We start from the raw sequence: 26,604 nt of genomic DNA, 5'->3' as shown, positions 1-26,604 counted from the left end.
AGGCCACAGGAAGCACAAAAGTAAGTTATTTAATTTCTGTACATTGGATGACATTTCAACTATGACTTAGAGAGTAAAACCTCAGCTCAGTCCTGTTACCTCAATTATTCTGTTCGTTTATTTTGAAAATACATTTTTGGTTAAATCAGCGTAATGCGCTGAGGGTCAGCATGCTATTAGTGTAAAAGTCACAACTCACTCCTGTTACTTTCTGTCCTGTAACTCAAAGGAGTCATTTTGGGAGTCAAGTGAAGAGGCCAGTACACACTTTGTGTCCTGGTTTTCAGAATAAAGATGGTTGGCGTGACGGGGGTGAGCGTCAAACTGATCTATTTGCCTTCCCCTCAAAGAGACTATTCCAGGAATGTCAGGAATTGAACTGATCGTGTTGTGTTCCAGTGCCGCTCACGTTCTGGAACCAACATGTTAGCTGAAACGGGACAGAAAAACCCTCAAACCTCGCGAGAAAGTGGAGCTGTAGGGGAATATCACAGCTGGCGACTCACCTGAGAAGGTGTCACCAGCGTGCGTCAGGACATTTGATCACAGAAATGTATATCAAACATTGCATTTGAAAGTAAGTGACATTCTCTGGAAAATGAGGGAAATTATTCTACTGACATGCTTTTATTTTGAAGGCCTAATTTTGCTAGCATTGAGCGCAGCATTAAAACAAGAAAGAGTGAGTGCAGAGTTTGAGCAAGAGCATGTTGTATCGATGTTGTGTTGTAATGTCATGTTGTATTGATGTTGTGTTCTTGGATCTTCCCATCATTCAGATAGAGAGATAAGAGCTTTCATAGTATGAGGGTTCATTTGTGTCCTTATTACGAAAACCTTTTTTGACACTGAATTTATCGAACTGAATTTGTTTGTGTTTGAATTTTGTGGACATAATTTTTGTACATCAAATTATGCTGACAGTTTCATTAAAAAAAAAATCAGTGTTTCAAAATTCGGTGTGTAAAAAGTCAGTGTTAGAAAATTCACTGCAAAAATAATTCGGTGTAAAAAATTTCAGTGTATGAAAATTTTGTGTATGAAAAATCAATGTAAAAATAATTCAGTGTATAAAAAAATTGGTGTATAAAAATTCAGTGTGTGAAAATTCAGTGTTAAAATAATTCAGTGTAAAAATAATTCGGTGTAAAAAATGTCAGTGTATGAAAATTTTGTGTATGAAAATTCAATGTAAAAATAATTTAGTGTATAAAAAAATTGGTGTATAAAAATTCAGTGTGTGAAAATTCAGTGTAAAAATAATTCAGTGTAAGAAAAATTCAGAGTATAAAAAAAACCAGTGTAAAAATAATTCAGTGTAAAAACTATTCAGTGTATGAAAATTCAGTGTAAAAATAATATAGTGTATGAAAATTCAGTGTAAAAATAATATAGTGTATGAAAATTCAGTGTAAAAAATAATTCAGTGTAAAACAATTCAGTGTATGAAAATTTAGTGTATGAAAATTCAGTGTAAAAATAATTCAATGTATAAAAATTCGGTGTATAAAAATTTAGTGTATGAAAATGTATTGTATGAAAATTCAGTATACAAATAATTCATTGTAAAAAAAACATGTATAAAAATTCAGTGTAAAAATAATTAATTGTAAAAAAATTCTGTGTATAAAAATTCAGTGTAAAAAAAATTAAATGTAAAAATAATTCAGTGTATGAAAATTTAGTGTAAAAAAAATTCAGTGTACGAAAGTTTAGTGTATGAAAATTCAGTGTAAAACAAAATCAGTGTATAAAAATTCAGTGTTTGAAAATTTAGTGTATGAAAATTCATTGTAAAAATAATTCAGTGTATGAAAATTATGTGTAGGAAAATTCAGTGTATAAAAATTCAGTGTAAAAAAAATTCTATGTACAAATAATTCAGTGTATAAAAATTCAGTGTATGAAAATTCAGTGTCAAAATAATTCAGTGTACAAAAATGTAGTGTATGAAAATTCAGTGTATAGAAATTCAGTGTAAAAATAATTCAGTGCAAAAAATGTAGTGTATGAAAAATCAATGTATGAAAATTCAGTGTAACAAAAATCAGTGTATAAAATGTCAGTGTAAAAAATAATTCAGAGTAAAACAATTCAGTGTATGAAAATATAGTGTATGAAAATTCAGTGTAAAAATAATTCAATGTATAAAAATTTGGTGTATAAAAATTCTGTGTATGAAAATGTATTGTATGAAAATTCAGTGTACAAATAATTCAGTGTAAAAAAAATCAGTGTATAAAAATTCAGTGTAAAAGTAATTCAGTGTACGAAAGTTTAGTGTATGAAAATTCAGTGTATAAAAATTCAGTGTAAAAAAAATTTTATGTATGAAAATTCAGTGTAAAAATAATATAGTGTATGAAAATTCAGTGTAAAAAAATCAGTATATAAAAATTCAGTGTAAAAAAAATGTATGTATGAAAATTCAGTGTAAAAATAATATAGTGTATGAAAATTCAGTGTAAAAAAATCAGTGTATAAAAATTCAGTGTAAAAAATAATTCAGTGTAAAACAATTCAGTCTATGAAAATTTTGTGTATGAAAATTCAGTGTAAAAATAAATCAATGTATAAAAATTTGGTGTATGAAAATTCAGTGTAAAAATAATTCAGTGTATAAAAATTATGTGTAGGAAAATTCAGTGTATAAAAATTCAGTGTAAAAAGAATTCAGTTTATGAAAATTCTTCCTTCCATCCATCCATTTTTCAACCGCTTGTCCCTTACAGGGTCGCGGGGGGTGCTGGAGCCCATCGCAGCTGCACACGTGTATGAAAATTCTGTGTTTAAAAATTTGGTGTATAAAAATTTGATGTATAAAAATTACGTGCTAAAAATTCAGTGTAAAATAATTCAGTGTATAAAAATTAAGAAAGCAAGACTCACTTCCGGTAAATTAAGACAGAAGCAATCGGTCCTGTCTCAGAACCAGCCAATGAGGTGTCAAGTTTGAAGTCATGTGACACGGGTCTTGCAAAACAGCATAAAACAGGCAGTGAACTGGGCTACCTGGGCAAAATACAAAATAACAAACATTTCAATGCAGCCCGCTGGATATTTTCTAACTATAGAAATGATTCCAATGGTTAGAATCTGCACTTTTGAGTGACATACGTAGCTCTGCTTCATGCAGACCGGGCAAGAATAGTGTGGTAGCCTGATAGCGAGTGTCAGACTGAGGCAGACTTCTGTGCTGCAGAACAGTGATATATACTGTGGTATACAGGTTATTATTTGTTCGCATGAATACAATTTGTTTAAGAATTGTTTGGATACAAAAGCAGTTTTGTAGTCAGAATGTCATACAGGAAAAAAAATTGTTTGTTTCACTGAACTGCATGTCATTGATTTGCTCAATACTTGGTGACACAGTAAGTAGAGTCAAAATTAAGTTTACAGGTAGCATATTTTGTAAGTGTATTTTTTTTTTTTTTTTTTTTCTCTGATTACTTTTTCGCACACTCTTGGCATTCTCTCGATGAGCTTCAAGAGGTAGTCACCGGAAATGGTTTTCACTTCACAGGTGTGCTTGTAGATCATGGCGAGAATGCCAAGAGTGTGCAAAACAGTAATCAGAGCAAAGGGTGGCTATTTTGAAGAAACTAGAATATAAAACATGTTTTTTAGTTATTTCACCTTTTTTAGTTAAGTACATAACTCCACATGTGTTCATTCCTAGTTTTGATGCCTTCAGTGACAATCTACAATGTAAATAGTCATGAAAATAAAAAAAAGCATTGAATGAGAAGGTGTGTCCAAACTTTTGGCCTGTACTGTATACTGTATATCCATCCATCCATTTTCTACCGCTTGTCCTTTTTGGGGTCGCGGGGGGGTGCTGGAGCTGCATCTCAGCTGCATTCGGGCGGAAGGCGGGGTACACCCTGGACAAGTATATATATATATATATATATATATATATATATATATATATATATATATATATATATATATATATATATATATATATATATATATATATATATATATATATATATATATATAACATTTAAATAAACAAAATAAAATAAACAATAATAATAATATGAGAATAAAAATTCCAAGAATAAATAAATAAATATTTATAAATAAAAACAAGTGTGATATAATATAGAAAAAAAGTGCAAATAAAAAACAAAAATTAAAAAAAAAGTTTTGTCAACTAACACAAAGCTAAGATTCAGGCACTTTTGTTCCTTGAAATGTAAATAACTTCCTAGCATATCTACATGGGTCGGTTTACAAAATAACTATCAAAGTGGACCCCTTCACAAAATATAAACTATCAAAGTGGCCCCCGCATCCTTTCATGGAACATGTTTGGACACCTAGGCTTTGGGTTTTACCTGCTGTTTAACTCACTGAAGGTTTAAAAAAATAAAAAAATAAAAATAAAAAGATACAATATAGTATTGCGATATTGCGACATAATATCATTAGTAATGCGATGCATTGCCATTTTAATATTTATATCATTTTTTCCGCAGCCAAGTTAAATGACAGTGTTTATGTGACCTGCCAAACAAACTCTGGTTAGTCTAGAAAAGACTTAAAGGCCTACTGAAATGAATTTTTTTAATTTAAACGGGGATAGCAGATCCATTCTATGTGTCATACTTGATCATTTCGCGATATTGCCATATTTTTGCTGAAAGGATTTAGTATAGAACAACGACGATAAAGTTCGCAACATTTGGTCTCTGATAAAAAAAAGCCTTGCCCCTACCGGAAGTAGCGTGACGTAGTCAGTTGATCACCTCCTCATATTTTCCTATTGTTTTCAATGCAGCTAGACGATTCAGACCGAGAAAGCGACGATTCCCCCATTAATTTGAGCGAGGATGAAAGATTCGTGGATGAGGACGATAGAGTGACGGACTAGAATGCAGTGAAATACATATCTTTTTTCGCTCTGACCGTAACTTAGGTACAAGCTGGCTCAATGGATTCCACACTCTCTCCTTTTTCTATTGTGGATCACGGATTTGTATTTTAAACCACCTGGGATACTATATCCTCTTGAAAATGAGAGTCGAGAACGCGAAATGGACATTCACAGTGACTTTTATCTCCACGACAATACATCGACGAAACACTTTAGCTACGGAGCTAACGTGATAGCATCGTGCTTAACTGCATATAGAAACAAAATAAATGAATCCCTGACTGGAAGGATAGACAGAAGATCAACAATACTATTAAACCATGGACATGTAAATACACGGTTAATGCTTTCCAGCCTGGCGAAGGTTAACAATGCTGTTGCTAACGACGCCATTGAAGCTAACTTAGCTAGGGAGCTAACGTGATAGAATCGGGCTCAAATGCAGATAGAAACAAAATACATAAACCCCTGACTGGAAGGATAGACAGGAAATCAACAATACTATTAAACCATGAACATGTAAATACACGGTTAATGCTTTCCAGCTTGGCGAAGCTTAAAAATGCTGTTGCTAACGACGCCATTGAAGCTAACTTAGTATAACGGGACCTCACAGAGCTATGATAAAAACATTAGCGCTCCACCTACGCCAGCCAGCCCTCATCTGCTCATCAACACCCGTGCTCACCTGCGTTCCAGCGATCGACGGAAGGACGAAGGACTTCAACACGATCATCCGTGCGGTCGGTGGCTAGCGTCGGCTAGCGCATCTGCTATCCAAGTAAGTCCTCCTGGTTGTGTTGCTACAGCCAGCCGCTAATACACCGATCCCACAACTTTCTTCTTTGCAGTCTTCATTGTTCATTAAACAATTTGCAAAAGATTCACCAACACAGATGTCCAGAATACTGTGGAATTATGAGATGAAAACAGAGCTATTTTGTATTGGATTCAATAGGGTACCGATACTTCTGTTTCACTGGCTACATCACGCGCATACGTCATCATCCAAAGGCGTTTTCAACCGGAAGTTTAGCGGGAAATTTAAAATTGCACTTTATAAGTTAACCCGGCCGTATTGGCATGTGTTGCAATGTTAAGATTTCATCATTGATATATAAACTATCAGGCTGCGTGGTCGGTAGTAGTGGGTTTCAGTAGGCCTTTAAGTCTGGTGCAACGTGTGTGTGTTTGTGTCACAGAATAGTGCGACACAAACACACACACACACATTGCACAAGACTCTTATCATCATGTATCGTGACTTGCTCAGATTCCTTGCAGAAATATGGCAAATTGTTCCATCGCTGTGGGTGGCCAAAACAGTTGGGATGGAGGTGTGTTGAGTAAGGCAGCAATGCATTGTGGGTATCCTTGGAGAGGCCAATGAGAGCCCTTTAGGGTAATTGCTGCTGGGCACCACCACCCACCATGGCTGCTCCTCCACCATCACCGTGGCAACAGTGGCGCTAACATCGCGTGCTCTAGCGCGCGCGCGTGTGTGTGTGTGTGTGTGTGTGCGTGTGTGTGTGTGTGTGTGTGTGTGTGTGTGTGTGTGTGTGTGTGTGTGTGTGTGTGTGTGTGTGTGTGTGTGTGTGTGTGTGTGTGTGTGTGTGTGCGTGTGCGTGTGTGTGTGTGTCTTGAAAGCTAAACCTCACAATGGTGACCTTGGCACTTAGCTAAAGAGGATGGAACGTTTCGAGATACACTGGAATGAAAGATGTACTTACAAGAAGGACATTTGTGCGTGTTGATTCTTATTTGTCAAGGGTCGAAAATTAAAGTTCTGATGTTTCCAAACACCCCGCTTTTTGTAGGATTCGGTTTTCGAGCCAGATTCTTCCCCACGAGTTTTGCCCCGGTTTTCATTCAGCCAAAGACTGAGTCGGTTCAAATCCATCGCATGGATTTGAGTGTCCTAACAAAGGCTGACTACAAAATAATGCAACGTGGGGCCAAAGAAAGTTGCGAGTGCCAGCACTTCGATAAAGAAGGAACGAAAACCGAGGTAGCAACGCATAGCGTGGCGTGCATGACATGTAAATAAACATGTGAGTCATGTGACAGCTTTTTTCCCCCCCAAATAAACATGATTATAGTCAAATTTGCAAACCTCCAAAAATAGTTAAAATGTTGGTCTTAACCTTTTAAAATGGTTGCGTTGGTGTTGCCATGGTAACTGCACGGTGACAGTGTTGTCAATATACACATGCTATACATTTACGTAACTGGAAGTACGTCATGTTCTTGTTAAGTGTTTATTTATAGATCTATACTGTCTCTCTCAGCTGAATTAGCCCTCTTAAAATTAGGGGTGACCCAATACATCACTTCCGATACAAAATCGATATTGGAGCCTTGAGTATTGGACGATACCAATATTAAATCTAATATGATCAGCACCGTTTCTTTATTTTATTTTGTAGTGTGGAATGTTAGAAAAGGTTTGATCACGTGAAATTAGTCAAACAGTGAACAACCTACTGGAATGGACTTCTGTTGTCTTTAGGTTGAAGTGGAGTGGTAATTGTATTTTATTTGGCAACACCTTTTGGCCACAGTATGCCATTAAAGTTAAGCGAATGACGCAGTAAGTTGAATGATGCGGACATGTTTGTTACTGGAACGTTTCTAACTTGTATCTATAAGTAACATGCAACTATATTAACTTGATACTTGTTTATATTGACAAATGTCGTTTTAAATCGAATGTTGTTCATTTAATGACATTTATTACGTATGCCTAGCTGTGCTATTCTGTGCTTAGCTGTTGTTGGCATTTCACTTACTACTTGGAGTACATTGAGATTTGATTACCCATCAAAGTTTTTCATGTTGAAATGACATATGTTGCAGAGTGTATGAAGTTTTTTTAGACCATAGCAAGTGTTTATAAGTGCAAAAATCCTTGCATGTAAAACCCACACTAGTGGCGTGGCCTCTCTGCCATCATTTCGCGGCAACGCGGACTCATTTTACGCTCGCCCTCGGTGTTTAAAGTGACCAATCAGAAAGGAGGGGGGTAGCTGGGCCATGTTTTCAATGCCCGGGAACGGCACTTTTTTTTTGACTTTTGCCATCCAAAATCATTATGTAAGATGACAAATGTGTTTTTTTAATGCATCCTAAATAGTAAATAAATAGGATCAAAAGTCCGCTAACAATTGAGCCTAAGGGAGCCGCTCCATTCTGCCTATAAAGCCCATAGAAAACATCCAAACACCTCCATTAAGGTTTTATATACATGATGTATAAACACTGAAATGTTTATTATATACAAAAAATACCTATTCCTCTCAAATATAGTTCACATATCTGTCTAAATCTGTGTTAGTGGGGGGGTAGGGGATAACGGGGGTGTATATTGTAGCGTCCCGGAAGAGTTAGTGCTGCAAGGGGTTCTGGGTATTTGTTCTGTTGTGTTTATGTTGTGTTACGGTGCGGATGTTCTCACAAAATGTGTTTGTCATTCTTGTTTGGTGTGGGTTCACAGTGTGGCGCATATTTGTGACAGTGTTAAAGTTGTTTATACTATCACCCTCAGTGTGACATGTATGGCTGTTGACCTTTTCACTTGTGTGCGTGAAAAGCCGTAGATATTGTGTGACTGGACCGGCACGCAAAAGCAGTGCCTTTAAGGTGTACTTCTCCCTACGTCCGTGTACACAGCTGCGTTTTAAATAGTCATACATTTTACTTTTTGAAACCGATACCGATAATTTTGAAACCTATACAGATAATTTCCGATATTATCTTTTAAAGCATTTATCGGCAGATAGTATCGGACTGCCGATATTATCGGACATCCCTACTAATAATTGGTTAATATTCAAGTCACGAAATGTAAATGGAGTATTGTTGGCGGTTTTTGGATGTTTTTTTATTGGTGGAATAGAGGACCTCCCGTTAGTTCTTACTTTTATTTACGTTTATTTACGAGTTAGAATGGATGGGGAGGAGACCCTGCCCCAAGTGGAGGAGTTCAAGTACCTAAGAGTCTTGTTCACGAGTGAGGGAAGAGTGGATTGTGAGATCGACAGGCGGATCGGTGCGGCGTCTTCAGTAATGCGGACGCTGTATCGATCAGTTGTGGTGAAGAAGGAGCTGAGCCGGAAGGCAAAGCTCTCAATTTACCGGTCGATCTACGTTCCCATCCTCACCTATGGTCATGAGCTTTGGGTTATGACCGAAAGGACAAGATCATGGGTACAAGCGGCCGAATCGAGTTTCCTCCGCCGGGTGGCGGGGCTCTCCCTTAGAGATAGGGTGAGAAGCTCTGTCATCCGGGGGGAGCTCAAAGTAAAGCCGCTGCTCCTCCACATCGAGAGGAGCCAGATGAGGTGGTTCAAGCATCTGGTCAGGATGCCACCCGAACGCCTCCCTAGGGAGGTGTTTAGGGCACGTCCGACCGGTAGGAGGCCACGGGGAAGACCCAGGACACGTTGGGAAGACTATGTCTCCCGGCTGGCCTGGGAACGCCTCGGGATCCGCCGGGAGGAGCTGAACGAAGTGGCTGGGGAGAGGGAAGTCTGGGCTTCCCTGCTTGGGCTGCTGCCCCCGCGACCCCACCTTGGATAAGCGGAAGAAGATGGATGCATGAATGGATATTTTAAAGATTGAAAGTTGCCATCAATCCCACGTGGGTGCTCGGGCCCTGAAGCACCCACGGGATCGGCGCCTATGTTGTGAACGATAGGCAAAATTCCAAAACAAGTGCAGTTCCCCTTTAAAGGCCTACTGAAAGCCACTACTACCGACCACGCAGTCTGATAGTTTATATATCAATGATGAAATTTTAACATTGCAACACATGCCAATACGGCCGGGTTAACTTATAAAGTGCAATTTTAAATTTCCCGCTAAACTTCCGGTTGAAAACGCCTTTGGATGATGACGTATGCGCGTGACGTAGCCAGTGAAACAGAAGTATCGGTACCCCATTGAATCCAATACAAAATAGCTCTGTTTTCATCTCATAATTCCACAGTATTCTGGACATCTGTGTTGGTGAATCTTTTGCAATTTGTTTAATGAACAATGAAGACTGCAAAGAAGAAAGCTGTGGGTGGGATCGGTGTATTAGCGGCTGGCTGCAGCAACACAACCAGGAGGACTTTGACTTGGATAGCAGACGCGCTATCCGACGCTAGCCGCCGACCGCATCGATGATCGGGTGAAGTCCTTCGTCGCTCCGTCGATCGCTGGAACGCAGGTGAGCATGGGGTGTTGATGAGCAGATGAGGGCTGGCTGGCGTAGGTGGATAGCTAATGTTTTTAGCATAGCTCTTTGAGGTCCCGTAGCTAAGTTAGCTTCAATGGCGTCGTTAGCAACAGCATTGTTAAGCTTCACCAGGCTGGAAAGCATTAACCGTGTAGTTACAGGTCCATGGTTTAATAGTATTGTTGATTTTCTGTCTATCCTTCCAGTCAGGGGTTTATTTCTTTTGTTTCTATCTGCAGTTAAGCCCGATGCTATCACGTTAGCTCCGTAGCTAAAGTGCTTCGCCGATGTATTGTCGTGGAGATAAAAGTCACTGTGAATGTCCATTTCGCGTTCTCGACTCTCATTTTCAAGAGGATATAGTATCCGAGGTGGTTTAAAATACAAGTCCGTGATCCACAATAGAAAACGGAGAAAGTGTGGAATCCAATGAGCCCTTGTACCTAAGTTACGGTCAGAGCGAAAAAGATACGTCCTGCACTGCACTCTAGTCCTTCACTTTCACGTTCCTCATCCACGAATCTTTCATCCTCGCTCAAATTAATGGGGGAATCGTCGCTTTCTCGGTCCGAATCGCTCTTGCTGCTGGTGTAAACAATGGGGAAATGTGAGGAGCCTTTCAACCTGCGACGTCACGCTACTTCCGGTACAGGCAAGGCTTTTTTTATCAGCGACCAAAAGTTGCGAACTTTATCGTCGATGTTCTCTACTAAATCCTTTCAGCAAAAATATGGCAATATTGCGAAATGATCAAGTATGACACATAGAATGGATCTGCTATCCCCGTTTAAATTAAAAAAAATTCATTTCAGTAGGCCTTTAAGTGCCAAAAGTGTGGAACACGGCGCGGGCAGAAAAAAACGCGAGCACAAACGGCGTCTGTACGGCGAGCAAAAAGACAAGAGACAAGCTGCAAAGTAACCCCCGCAATACTCAAGTGAACACTGTAATCCCATACTTGTTTCTTGACTGCTATCGAACCGTTATCCAATGTCAACATGGTATCAGGACACCCACGGGGTAAAATCTCGGCGAGCTGTCTCGTCTTTCAAGCTACGGGCCTTTTTCTGCGACTTGCAAAAGTACACTTTGATTCCACCGACAACTTTCATCCAACTATCGGCACCGTAATGTGCCACCGCCTCAACACCTTAAAAAAATACTGTCAAGCGGCCTTTTTCCTTTTCATCACCTGCCTCCTTCATCCTCCTCTTCCCCACTCCCACCCACACGCCACTTTTCATTGACTCTTGTCCTGAGAGTGGGAGCTCGTGTGCATATTTTGCTGTGACTTTTGCATACATTTTCTCCTTCTCCCGTGCTTTTAATTTGATACTACGACCTGTTTTGGGCTCCCATCTGGCAACGTCTATTATTATGCGTGCGTGGGTTCTCTCCGGCTTCACTTCCACACTCCAAAAACACGCATTGTGGCTGACTAAAGACTTAAATTATGTCAATCGTGTGATTGACTGGCAGCCTGTCCAGAGTGTACCCGCCTCTCACAGCTGGCAGTAAGGCATGAAATTCGACAAGCAGTGCATTTAATCACTGTTTCATTAGCAATGCTTTATGCAAGCCAAAGCTAGATTGCTCATTGTTTGGTTTGGATTTCTCCCTTTTTTCTTGATATTCTATGCAATTGTCACAGAATAAAAGCACACGCTTCTCGTCACAATCCACTGTTGCCATGGCTCTTGCAAATCTGCCGACGCCTGGTCGTCAAGGCCGGCGTGTTTGACAAAGATATTGTTTGGAACCATGATTCACTTTGCACTTAACAGCAAAGTGTGTGTGTGTGTGTGTGCAGGAATGTAGACTATTTGTTCACGCTATCAAGGGAAACAGGCATATGAAAGTTCAACAAAAAAAATGTCTTTCAATAAAAGAGGATTAGCGGATTTGGCCTTCGGAGTTGCGAGAGGTTATGGATTGTTTCCGAACATCCGAAGTCTTCGAAGGGGATTCAAACGGAACAGGTGTCACTCTGTGACTATGTGACAGACTTCTGACGTTCTCGGTGTCTTGATATGAAATGTTTGTGTGTTGCAAAGGAGGCAGTGTGGCGACGCTTTGCCAGGATGCGCCCACGCGGCCCATGTGTTCCTCGGCGCTCGACTACCACACCAGAAACACTTAACAGCAAATCCAATTCATCCACAGCTCACAGCAAAGTCTCTTTAATAAATGATCAGCCAGGATGTTTCATTTTTGTCTTTTTTAAAAAATTTTAAATCATCATGCAATGGTTAAGTTAAGTTAAGTTAAAGTACCAATGATTGTCACACACACACTAGGTGTGGTGAAATTTGTCCTCTGCATTTGACCCATCCCCTTGGGGAGCAGTGGGCAGCAGCGGCGCCGCGCCCGGGAATCATTTTGGTGATTTAACCCCCAATTCCAACCCTTGATGCTGAGTGCCAAGCAGGGAGGTAATGGGTCCCATTTTTATAGTCTTTGGTATGACTCGGCTGGGATTTGAACTTGTCATGGAAGTGTAACATGCATTAAAAATGTCACTTTATTTGTTAGAGCTAAAGGAAAAATTGCAATTTTTTGTGAATATCAGTACCACAGAAAGGTACTGGCATTGGAAAATGGGAAAGAAAATGACAACTATAGGACTGGAAATTAGGGATGTCTGATATCATCGGCCGATAAATGCTTTAAAATGTAATATCGGAAATTATCGGTATCGGTTTCAAAAATTAAAATTCATGACTTTTTAAAACACCGCTGTGTACACGGGCGTAGGGAGAGGTGCAGAACGCCAATAAACCTTAAAGGCACTTTCTTTGCATGCTGGCCCAATCATATAATATCCACGGTTTTTCACACACACACACACACACACACAAGTTAATGCAAAGCATACTTGGTCAACAGCCATACAGGTCACACTGAGGGTGGCCATATAAACAACTTTAACACTGTTACCAATATGCGCCACACCGTGAACCCACACCAAACAAGAATGACAAACACATTTCGGGAGAACATCAGCACCGTAACACAACATAAACACAACAGAACAAATACCCGGAATCCCTTGCAGCACTAACTCTTCCAGGATGCTACAATATACACCCCCCGCTACCTCCTACCCCCCCTCAACTCAACTCCGACCCCCCCCCGAACCCCGCCCACCTCAACCTCCTCATAGTGCATACTTGCCAACCCTCCCGTTTTTAGCGGGAGAATCCCGATATTCAGCGCCTCTCCCGACAACCTCCCGTCAGAGATTTTCTCCCGACAAACTCCCGGTATTCAGCCGGAGCTGGAGGCCACGCCCCCTCCAGCTCAATGCGGACCTGAGACTGAGTGGGGACAGCCTGTTCTCACGTCCGCTTTCCCACAATAAAACAGCTTGCCTGCCCAATGACGTCATAACATCTAGGGCTTTTAGAGAGTGGAGTGCACAACTGCGCACACAACAAGGTGAGGAAGCAGAAGAACGGGGAAATTACAGACATGGCGACGCCATCGACGAGCAAGATGAAGAAATACGCTTGCAAGTTGAACGGAGAAGTTAAACAGGACAATACTGCCATCTAATGGATAGCCACTGGAACACTGAAATTCAAGTATTTCTTTTATATGTAAATAAAATATATATATATATATATATATATATATATATATATATATATATATATATATATATATATATATATATATATATATATATATATATATATATAGCTAGAATTCACTGAAAGTCAAGTATTTCATACATATATATATATATATATATATATATATATATATATATATATATATATATATATATATATATATATATATATATATATATATATATATATATATATATATATATATATATATATATATATATATCGAGTTGGTGAATTCTAGCTGTAAATAACCACGCCCCCAACCACGCCCCCCCACCTCCCGATATTGGAGGTCTCAAGGTTGGCAAGTATGTCATAGTGTCTCTCAGGCAGAGCATGTCCCAAATTCTAGGCTGCTGTTTTGAGGCATGTTAAAAAAAAAAAAAATGCACTTTGTGACTTCAATAATAAATATGGCAGTGCCATGTTGGCATCTTTTTCCATAACTTGAGTTGATTTATTTTGGAAAACCTTGTTACATTGTTTAATGCATCCAGCGGGGCATCACAACAAAATTAGGCATAATAATGTGTTAATTCCACGACTGTATATATCGGTATCGGTTGATATCGGTATCGGTAATTAAGAGTTGGACAATATCGGAATATCGGATATCGGTAAAAAAGCCATTATCGGACATCTCTACTGGAAATGCATGGTTGCACAAAAAAATGCTGTTAACCCAATTTATGAGTGGCAAGTGTTGGGTTATATTTTGGAGTTATTTTTATGAATAGCGATCCATTTTTGGGGCTATAAGTTCAGTTCAGTTCAGTTTCAGTTGATTTGGAACATACATACGATACAATGTAATGCATCACACATTTCCAGGTGTTTCATTACAGCACGTCCGAAAAGGAGTAGGAAGAAGCAGAGCTTATTTATTCCTACCCCTTTTCATACCGTAGCAATTTTATCCAATTTCCTTGTTCTCTGTAACATAACAGTGAACAAATAAATAATACATAAATAATATACCATAGTAAGCAAACAAATATTAAATACATAAATAATCTTTGTCTCAATAGAAAAAAAAGGGGAACAAAAGGATTCAAGATGTTCATCCTAATTCTTGTTCTGTGTACTTTGTGAACACTTGTAGTTTGAAAAGTCTCTTAAAGTAAATCATTTTGCTGCTTTGTTTGATTTCTTTGGTTAATCCATTCCATAATTTAATTCCACATATTGATATACTAAAGGTTTTAAGTGTTGTACGAGCATACACATGTTTTAAATTACATTTTTCTCTAAGGTTATATTTCTCCTCTTTTGTTGAGAAGAATTGTTGTACATTCTTGGGTATCATGGCGCGACGACACGTACGGTTACATGAAGAGCAAACCCTGAACGGACATAAAAAATATCAATATATACAAACCCCAAAACCAGCGAAGTTGGCACGTTGTGTAAATCGTAAATAAAAACAAAATACAATGAATAGCAAATCCTTTTCAACCTATATTCAGTTGAATAGACTGCAAAGACAAGATACTTAACGTTCAAACTAAAAAACGTTGTTATTTTTTGCAAATATTAGCTCATTTGGAATTTGATGCCTGCAACATGTTTCAAAAAAGCTGGCACAAGTGGCAAAAAAGACTGAGAAAGTTGAGGAATGCTCATCAAACACCTATTTGGAACATCCCACAGGTGAACAGGCTTATTGGGAGCAGGTGGGTGCCATGATTGGGTATAAAAGCAGCTTCCATGAAACGCTCAGTCATTCACAAACAAGGATGGGGCGAGGGTCACCACTTTGTGAACAAATGCGGGAGCAAATTGTCGGAACAGTTTAAGAACAACATTTTTCAACGAGTTATTGCAAGGAATTTAGGGATTTCACCATCTACGGTCCGTAATATCATCAAAAGGTTCAGAGAATCCGGAGAAAAAACTGCCCGTAACGACATCAGTGTGTAAAGGACATCACCACATGGGCTCAGGAACACGTCAGAAAACCACTGTCAGTAACTACAGTTGGTCGCTACATCTGCAAGTGCAAGTTAAAACTCTACTATGCAAAGCAAAAGCCATTTACTAACAACACCCAGAAACGCCGCCGGCTTCGCTGGGCCCGAGCTCATCTAAGATGGACTGATGCAAAGTGTACCGTAAAAGTGTTCTGTGGTCTGCCGAGTCCACATTTCAAATTGTTTTCGAAAAATGTGGACGTTGTGTCCTCCGGAACAAAGAGGAAAAGAACCATTCGGACTGTTATAGGCGCAAAGTTCAAAAGCCAGCATCTGTGATGGTATGGGGGTGTATTAGTGCCCAAGGCATTGGTAACTTACACATCTGTGAAGGCACCATTAATGCTGAAAGGTACATACAGGTATTGGAGCAACATATGTTGCCAGTCAAGCAAGGTCTTTTTCATGGACGCCCCTGCTTATTTCAGCAAGACAATGCCAAGCCACATTCTGCACGTGTTACAACAGCGTGGCTTCGTAGTAAAAGTGTGTGGGTACTAAACTAGCCTGCCTGTAGTCCAGACCTGTCTCCCATTGAAAATGTGTGGCGCATTATGAAGCCTAAAATACCAAAACAGAGACCCTGGACTGTTGAACATCAAGAAGCTGTACATCAAGCAAGAATGGGAAAGAATTCCACTTGAAAAGCTTCAAAAATTAGTCTCCTCAGTTCCCAAACGTTAACTGAGTGTTGTTAAAAGGAAAGGCCATGTAACACAGTGGTAAAAATGCCCCTGTGCCAACTTTTTTGCAATGTGTTGCTGCCATTAAATTCTAAGTTAATGATTATTTGCAACAAAAAAAATAAGTTTCTCAGATCAAACATTAAAGGCCTACTGAAATGAATTTTTTTTATTTAAACGGGGATAGCAGATGCATTCTATGTGTCATACTTGATCATTTCGCGATATTGCCATATTTTTGCTGAAAGGATTTAGTAGAGAACATCGACGATAAAGTTCGCAACTTTTGGTCGCTGATAAAAAAAAGCCTTGCCTGTACCGGAAGTAGCGTGACGTCACAGGTTGAAAGGCTCCTCACATTTCCCCATTGTTTATACCAGCAGCGAGAGCGATTCGGACCGGGAAAGCGACGATTCCCCCATTAATTTGAGCCAGGATGAAAGATTCGTGGATGAGGAACGTGAGAGTGAAGGACTAGAGTGCAGTGCAGGACGTATCTTTTTTCGCTCTGACCGTAACTTAGGTACAAGGTCTCATTGCATTCCACACTCTCTCCTTTTTCTCATGTGGATCACGGATTTGTATTTTAAACAACCTCGGATACTATATCCTCTTGAAAATGAGAGTCGAGAACGCGAAATGGACATTCACAGTGACTTTTATCTCCACGACAATACATCGGTGAAGCACTTTAGCTACGGAGCTAACGTGATAGCATCGTGCTTAAATGCAGATAGAAACAAAAGAAATAAGCCCCTGACTGGAAGGATAGACAGAAGATCAACAATACTACTATCAGGAGACACCGAACCAAACACTGGACCTGTAACTACACGGTTAATGCTGTGCCGCCTGTTGAAGCCTAGCAATGCTGTTGCTAACGACGCCATTGAAGCTAACTTAGCTACGGGACCTCGTCAGAGCTATGATAAAAACATTAGCGCTCCACCTACACCAGCCCTCATCTGCTCATCAACACCCGTGCTCACCTGCGTTCCAGCAATCGACGGCGCGACGAAGGACTTCACCCGATCATCGATGCGGTCGGCGGCTAGCGTCGGATAGCGCGTCTGCTATCCAGCTCAAAGTCCTCCTGGTTGTGTTGCTGCAGCCAGCCGCTAATACACCGATCCCACCTACAGCTTTCTTCTTTGCAGTCTCCATTGTTCATTAAACAAATTGCAAAAGATTCACCAACAAAGATGTCCAGAATACTGTGGAATTTTGCGATGAAAACAGAGCTGTTGGTATTGAGATACAATGTGTCCCAATACTTCCGTTTCAACCATTGACGTCACGCGCAAACCTCATCATACATAGACGTTTTCAACCGGAAGTTCCCCAGGAAATTTAAAATTGCACTTTATAAGTTAACCCGGCCGTATTGGCATATGTTGCAATGTTAAGATTTCATCATTGATATATAAACTATCAGACTGTGTGGTCGGTAGTAGTGGGTTTCAGTAGGCCTTTAAATGTCTTGTCTTTGCAGTAAATTCAATTGAATATAAGTTGAAAAGGATTTTCACATTTTTATTTACGAATGACACAACTTGCCAAAGTCACTGGTTTTGGGTTTAATAGAACACTTATAAGGTGATACAGTTTTCAGCCATATCGCCCAGCCCTAATTTGCAGTCATGCTGTTGTTATGATAGAACATATGTTCAATGACAGCTAACGCTAACTATCCAAATCTGTATCATTAGCTAACAACAGCCAAGTTAATGAATGAGTCTGTGTTATGTAAGTACGTAGTTACGTCATTACGTCCTAGAAGCGACAAGAGGGCGAGATATAATGCTTCAAATACATTGGAATGTTAGCGCCCTCTAGGTATCTGTAAATGTTGCAAACAGCCCCTTTCATTGCATCTGAAGCAAAAGTACTCTTTTATTTCTGCTTTATTGTTGAAGTTCTACTTCTTCTGAGACTCTTTGTTAAGTTGCATTGTTAGAAACAAAAAAAAATCCATATTTTCCAAGAAGACTAATTATCTTGAAATAAGAACCAGCTTAGAACTGCATGTTTGTCAAATATTATCGGGAGAAAAAACTTCATTGATTTCATGTAGGATGAAACCATTCCAGGAGATATTTTTGTCTGGAGAGAATTAATTGATTTTATTTCTTTTTTTTTTTAATGTGACTCAACTGCCTGAAGCATAAATTCTTTCAAAGCATGAACTCATGTTCAAATGAATGTTGCTGCTCTCAACCCCCCACCATGCTGCTGCCCACACACACACACACACACACACACTCTCTTACGCACACACACACGCCACGTGCAAGTGTGTACACACCTTCAGCATTGGCACCTACACAAGCATGCAGGCGGTGTGTGGAAGCAAATGCTGTTCATGCATGTCTGGCAGAGTGGAGGAGCTCTGCGGAGAGGATCTTTGATCTCAAGCGAGCACACAAGCGGTTTCTCTGCTATTTGTGTTTGGCCTCCTGAGTGTTGGCTTCTTGGCCCCACACCAGATTCACTCGCAGGTTACAGAGCCACAGGTTCCCACACAATTGCCGATGTGTGTAAAATACTGTGAATTTACCCGTGCATATGCTTTTCAGGGCGGGGTTTACGGCTTTTGCGGTATGTACAAGGATGTATTGTTGCGAGGAAAACCTCTTATTAGACAGGGAATGAAATAAAGAGCACCTGCAGCGCACAGGAGAGAGTGTGGAGGCAAAACAAAGTTGCGCAAGAGGAAAAACGCGGGGATGTGGAGGCGAATAAGTGCGGACAAATCCAGAGAGCAGAGGGGAGTGAGGCCTCTCTGGGAGGTCACTGAGTTTGTGGATCTCTGCTCCTTTTGTGCCACTGCACATTCCATCGCAACAATCTGACCAGTCAGCCAGGGAGCCGCAAAAATGAGAAGAAGCATAAAAAAAGAAATGACAAACGTTCATCAGATGCCACGATGACATCAATGCTTGGAATGGAAGTTTAGTTACTCACAAACGCTCGGATACCTTACGCCGTCTAATTGAGATCCTATTTTAATACAACTATTACCACTTTGTGCACGATGCCAATGTTGGAGCCTTGAGTGGGGTTTTTGTCCCCGTCGTGGAACTGTGGAGCAGCTCCTCGAGGGTGCATGGGAGTTTGCCGAACCAGTCTACATGTGCTTTGTGGACTTCAATCAATCGATCAATCAATCAAAGTTTATTTACACAGCCCTTAATCACAAACGTTTCAAAGGGCTGCACAAGCCACAAAGACATCGACAACGAAAAAACTCAACCCAATGGGAACAACGAGAAACCTTGGAAGGGACCGCAGGTGCGGTGCAATGGATGCCGAGTGGATACGGTTAATAATGTGAGAGTCCAGTCCATAGTGGGGACTTGGAGAAGGCATTGGACGGTGTCCTTAGGAGGGTCCTGTGGGGAGTGCGCAGCAAGTATGGGGTTATGGTCCGCTCCATGTATGATCGGTGTCAGAGTTTGGTCCGCATTGTCGGCAGTAAGTCGGACCAGTTCCCAGTGAGGGTTGGACTCCGACAGGGCTGCTCTTTGTCACCGAATCTGTTCAGAACTTTTATGGACACAATTTGTAGGCGCAGTCAGGGCTTTGAGGGGATCACAAATGTCTCAAAGGGCTGCACAAGCCACAACGACATCCTCGGCTCAGATCCCACATCAGGGCAAGATAAAACTCAATCCAATGGGAACAACAAGAAACCTTGGAAGGGACCGCAGGTGCGGTGCAATGGATGCCGAGTGAATACGGTTAATAATGTGAGAGTCCAGTCCATAGTGGGGACTTGGAGAAGGCGTTGGACCGTGTCCTTTGGAAGGTCCTGCGGGGAGTGCGCAGAGAGTATGGGGTACTGAACCGCCTGATTGTGGTGATCCGCTCCATGTATGATCGGTGTCAGAGCTTGGTCCGCATTGTCGGCAGTAAGTCGAACCTGTTCCCAGTGGGGGTTGGACTCCGACAGGGCTGCTCTTTGTCACCGAATCTGTTCAAAACTTTTATGGACAGAATTTCTAGGCGCAGTCAGGGAGTTAAGGGGATCACAAATGTCTCAAAGGGCTGCACAAGCCACAATGACATCCTCGGCTCAGATCCCACATCAGGGCAAGAAAAAACTCAACGCAATGGGAACAATGAGAAACTTTGGAGGGATCGCAGGTGCGGTGCAATGGATGCAGAGTGGATACGGTTAATAATGTGAGTCCAGTCCATAGTGGGGACTTGGAGAAGGCATTGGACCGTGTCCTTCGGAGGGTCCTGTGGGGAGTGCGCAGAGAGTATGGGGTACCGTACCGCCTGATTGTGCTGGTCCGCTCCATGTATGATCGGTGTCAGAGCTTGGTCCGCATTGTCGGCAGTAAGTCGGACCAGTTCCCAGTGAGGGTTGGACTCAGACAGGGCTGCCCTTTGTCACCGAATCTGTTCATAACTTTTATGGACAGAATTTCTAGGCGCAGTCAGGGCGTTGAGGGGGTCAAAATGTCTCAAAGGGATGCACAAGCCACAACGACATCCTCGGCTCAGATCCCACATCAGGGCAAGATAAAACTCAATCCAATGGGAACAACAAGAAACCTTGGAAGGGACCGCAGGTGCGGTGCAATGGATGCCGAGTGAATACGGTTAATAATGTGAGAGTCCAGTCCATAGTGGGGACTTGGAGAAGGCGTTGGACCGTGTCCTTTGGAAGGTCCTGTGGGGAGTGCGCAGAGAGTATGGGGTACCGAACCGCCTGATTGTGGTGATCCGCTCCATGTATGATCGGTGTCAGAGTTTGGTCCGCATTGTCGGCAGTAAGTCGGACCAGTTCCCACTGGGGGTTGGACTCCGACAGGGCTGCTCTTTGTCACCGAATCTGTTCAGAACTTTTATGGACACAATTTCTAGGCGCAGTCAGGGCTTTGAGGGGATCACAAATGTCTCAAAGGGCTGCACAAGTCACAACGACATCCTCGGCTCAGATCCCACATCAGGGCAAGATAAAACTCAATCCAATGGGAACAACAAGAAACCTTGGAAGGGACCGCAGGTGCGGTGCAATGGATGCCGAGTGAATACGGTTAATAATGTGAGAGTCCAGTCCATAGTGGGGACTTGGAGAAGGCGTTGGACCGTGTCCTTTGGAAGGTCCTGCGGGGAGTGCGCAGAGAGTATGGGGTACTGAACCGCCTGATTGTGGTGATCCGCTCCATGTATGATCGGTGTCAGAGCTTGGTCCGCATTGTCGGCAGTAAGTCGGACCTGTTCCCAGTGGGGGTTGGACTCCGACAGGGCTGCTCTTTGTCACCGAATCTGTTCAAAACTTTTATGGACAGAATTTCTAGGCGCAGTCAGGGAGTTAAGGGGATCACAAATGTCTCAAAGGGCTGCACAAGCCACAACGACATCCTCGGCTCAGATCCCACATCAGGGCAAGAAAAAACTCAACGCAATGGGAACAACGACAAACTTTGGAGGGATCGCAGGTGCGGTGCAATGGATGCAGAGTGGATACGGTTAATAATGTGAGTCCAGTCCATAGTGGGGACTTGGAGAAGGCATTGGACCGTGTCCTTCGGAGGGTCCTGTGGGGAGTGCGCAGAGAGTATGGGGTACCGTACCGCCTGATTGTGCTGGTCTGCTCCATGTATGATCGGTGTCAGAGCTTGGTCCGCATTGTCGGCAGTAAGTCGGACCAGTTCCCAGTGAGGGTTGGACTCCGACAGGGCTGCCCTTTGTCACCGAATCTGTTCATAACTTTTATGGACAGAATTTCTAGGCGCAGTCAGGGCGTTGAGGGGGTCAAATTGTCTCAAAGGGATGCACAAGCCACAACGACATCCTCGGCTCAGATCCCACATCAGGACAAGAAAAGACATAACCCAATGGGAACAACGAGAAACCTTGAAAGGGACCGCAGGTGCGGTTCAATGGATACCGAGTCGATACGGTTAATAATGTGAGAGTCCAGTCCATAGTGGGACTTGGAGAAGGCATTAGGTGTTCTTCGGAGGGTCCTGTGGGGAGTGCGCAGAGAGTATGGAGTACCGGACCACCTGATTGTGGTGGTCCACTCCATGTATGATCGGTGTCTGAGCTTGGTCCGCATTGGCGGCAGTAACTTGGACGAGTTTCCAGTAAGGGTTGGACTCCGACGGGGCTGCCCTTTGTCACAGAATCTGTTCATAAGTTTTATGGACATAATTCTAGGCGCAGTCAGGGCGTTGAGGGGATCACAAATGTCTCAAAGGGCTGCATAAAACACAACGACATCCTCGGCTCAGATCCCACATCAGGGCAAGAAAAAACTCAACCCAATGGGAACAACGAGAAACCTTGGAAGGGACCGCAGGTGTGTTGCAATGGATGCCGAGTGGATACGGTTAATAATGTGAGAGTCCAGTCCATAGTGGGGACTTGGAGAAGGCGTTGGACCGTGTCCTTTGGAAGGTCCTGTGGGGAGTGCGCAGAGAGTATGGGGTACCGAACCGCCTGGTTGTGGTGGTCCGCTCCATGTATGATTGGTGTCAGAGCTTGGTTCGCATTTCTGGCAGTAAGTCGGACCAGTTCCCAGTGAGGGTTGGACTCCGACAGGGCTGCCCTTTGTCACCGAATCTGTTCATAACTTTTATGGACAGAATTTCTAGGCGCATTCAGGGCGTTGAGGGGATCACAAATGTCTCAAAGGGCTGCACAAGCCACAACGACATCCTCGGCTCTGATCCCACATCAGGGCAAGAAAAATAGTAATCATTCTATTATTTTGTCAAAATTATCAAAGACAAGCGGTAGAACAACAAGTAGGGGCGGCATGGCGTAGTGGGTAGAGCACCCGTGTCAGAAACCTGAGGGTTGCAGGTTCGCTCCCCGCCTCTTACCATGCCGTTGTGTCCTTGGGCAGGACACTTCACCCTTGCCCCCGGTGCCGCTCACACCGGTGAATGAATGTTGAATGAATGATAGGTGGTGGTCGGAGGGGCCGTAGGCGCAAATTGGCAGCCACGCTTCCGTCAGTCTACCCCAGGGCAGCTGTGGCTACGAAAGTAGCTTACCACCACCAGGTGTGAATGAATGATGGGTTTTTAACATGTAAAGCGACTTTGGGTACTTAGAAAAGCGCTATATAAATCCCAGGTATTATTATTATTATTATTATTAAGTAAGCTAGCTAGATAATGCTAACTATGCTAACTCACGAGCTTGTTTCGGCGCCCTGTCCTGCAATTCAGCGTTTGACCGTGTGTAATGTTCATATTGTTGTTACTCAGCCAGCGTTTGATGGACTGATGGACCCGTTGCATTTTGTGGCTTTTAATGCCTCACAATCAAACACTTTTATGTTAAAATACTGAACAGATGTTTACCTTATCCCAATAAACATCTGTTCAGTATTTTAACATAAAAGTGTTTGATTGTGAGGCATTAAAAGCCACAAAATGCAACGGGTCCATCAGACCCACAAACGCTGGCTGAGTAACAACAATATGAACGTTGCACGGAAAATGTATCTGCCAGTTTCTGCATCCCACAGGGATTCTTCTTTTGTGTTTCTGCACCTGCAGTTCCCACTCAAGGTTGCAACATTGTTTGTCAACACTGTCTGCTCTCATTTTCTCGCACATTTGACCCTCTAATGTTCTGTGTACCTACACTCTGTCCTCCTCCTGTCTAGGCCTGCTGTGCGTGTGTGTGTGTGTGTGTGTGTGTGTGTGTGTGTGTGTGTGTGTGTGTGTGTGTGTGTGTGTGTGTGTGTGTGTGTGTGTGTGTGTGTGTGTGTGTGTGTGTGTGTGTGTGTGTGTGTGTGTGTGTGTGTGTGTGGTACACAGAACATCAATTTCCACACTTCTAATTAGCCCCATCTTATATGTGATAGAAATGTGTAGGGGGGTGTATGGTGTGTGGTCATTAAATATGTATTCTGATATATGTTCTTCACAGAAAATGAGCCAAAGCAAGTGAGTCTCAGTTTGAAAAATTAATTATTTGTATCATTTTTCTTTTAATAAAAAATGAAACCGGGGACCACAGACCCGAACACCACACAAGAGGCTGAGGCTTGATTGTATCCTTTTTTTTTTTTTTATATTTCCCAAAAAAATGATGTTTTGACGTGAAAAAGAATGTTTAAAAAACGTGGATTTCTGCGTTTTCGCGGACTTTTCACATGTCAGAAATATGTAAGTCGCAAAGAATTGACATCAAAAATGTTAGGATAAATTAAATAGAGCCGTGGTTTCTTGAATTAATTTAAGAATGTCTAACTAACTACACCCCTTTTTAAAAATGCTAAATGGATCGTTCCACCGAGCTTGGAATGTTTACCACAGACGTCCTAAGGTCGTCAAAGCTCACCTTTAAGCACAACCTTTTGGAACAGGTGGTTTGTTTTTAGGGACAGAGGAATGATTACCAGTAACTTTAAATATGTATACCAGTAATGATATTTAAGTGAATAATGACTGGCTATACATTTTGTGTGTGGAAGGGGGTGGTGACGTTGGGTTTAGGTTTGGATAGGGGGCCCTTCAGGAGTCTTGTGTATGAGGGCCCAGAATTTGGTGCTATACGCAGGTGCGGAGGCGTACACTGCAAAAACTGAAATCTAAGTAAGATGAAATATCTCAAATAAGGGTGATATTTGCTTATTTTCTGTCTGATAAGATCATTCTTCTCACTAAGCAGATTTTATGTTACTTGTTTTAAGGGTTTTGGTCCTAAATTATCTCAGTAAGATATTATAGCCTGTAGCTGAGATTTTATGACCTATATTGAGTAAAAAATGCTTGAAACTAGAATATCAACTGTTGCAAAGCTGTGTCATCAACACTCACAAGTATAAAACTACTTTTTTAAAGTAATAATTTCTTATTTCAAGCATGAAAAAAAAAATCATGACTTTGACACAACTTTGTCTCATAATTAAAACGGATGACAGCCAAATGGACTTTGCTGTTTTATTTTCAATGAAACAATAGAAAACACGTGCTCATATAGCAGTACAGTTGGCACAGTACAGCAAACTGACAGTTAATATTTAAACATTTAACATGTGACATTTCTAACAATTTTGAACAGAAATAATTCATGCACATTCAGAAAAATTCTTCAAAATTACAATTAAAAAATTTTGGGCCGGGGGCCGGGCTGTATATTTGCGCATTAATTGATTGAAAGAGCACGCATTTGGCGCGATGATGTCATGTTATCGATGGAAAAATGCATTTTTAGACATTAGGATTTGCCTGAGCGGCTAGGAGACCCCGAGAGTAACAAGCGGTTGCCTTGTTGCCTTCCATTAAGAACAATAAATTAGTTTTTAGTATAAGTTTGCTGGTTTCTAGAAATGTAATGCCAAGCGCATATAATTATCTCAAGATAATGGCACTAGCATTTAATTAATTTAAGAATATTTTTCAACATATTGAGCAAAAAGGTATCTTTTTTTTTTTTCTACCAAGAAAAGTGCACTTGTTATTAGTGAGAATATACTTATTTTAAGGTATTTTTGGGTTCATTCAAGTTAGCTAATTTTACTTGTTTCGGTAAGTCTTGACAAGCCAAATTTTCTTGTTCTATTTGCAGATAATTTTGCTTAGTTCAAGTAAAATACCCCTTTAATTTTTTTTTCTTGTTTTTGAATACTGACTTCTTGCAGTGTATCTACTGGAGATGATTTGCAAAATGTAGCTTTCAGAAACTAAAGGCTGTTAAAACTAAAGCAGTGGGATTAAAACGTGAACTGTCACTCGCTTCCTCCGCCCCCTCCCCCTAATGCATTTCCGGGTGGGCCAGAGTCAAGAGAGTTCACTCGTGTTCCCGCTGGCCATGTCCAAAGTAATTACCCATAATTCCACAGTGCGTCATAACCCTGACATCTACATCTCCCACCACCAACGTTCTCTATCGGCGTGGAAGATCGGATATTTTCCACTTGTTTTGTTTGCTTTCCACGCTGTCCCCAATGCAGTCCTTCTCAAATAGTGGGGCGGGCCCCCCTAGGGGTGGGGGGCTAAGGGGGTGCGGTGAGAACATGCTTTTTTTTTTCAAACATCTTGATTTTGTGACATAAATCCCAACAAACACCCAAACCAGCGTTTCTTAACCATAGGGCCCCGAGGGCCCCCTAGAGGGCCGCCAAAAAAAAAAAGTGTTTCTCCGCTGTGGGCCGAAGCGGGACTTGGTTGTAATACACTTTTCCACCACTTGTGGCAGGAAAGACAATATCAAACAAACAGAAGAA

The sequence above is a fragment of the Entelurus aequoreus genome, linkage group LG01 (genome assembly GCF_033978785.1).
Source record: "Entelurus aequoreus isolate RoL-2023_Sb linkage group LG01, RoL_Eaeq_v1.1, whole genome shotgun sequence".
Taxonomy (NCBI): Eukaryota; Metazoa; Chordata; class Actinopteri; order Syngnathiformes; family Syngnathidae; genus Entelurus; species Entelurus aequoreus.
This window is presented reverse-complemented; position numbering follows the sequence as displayed.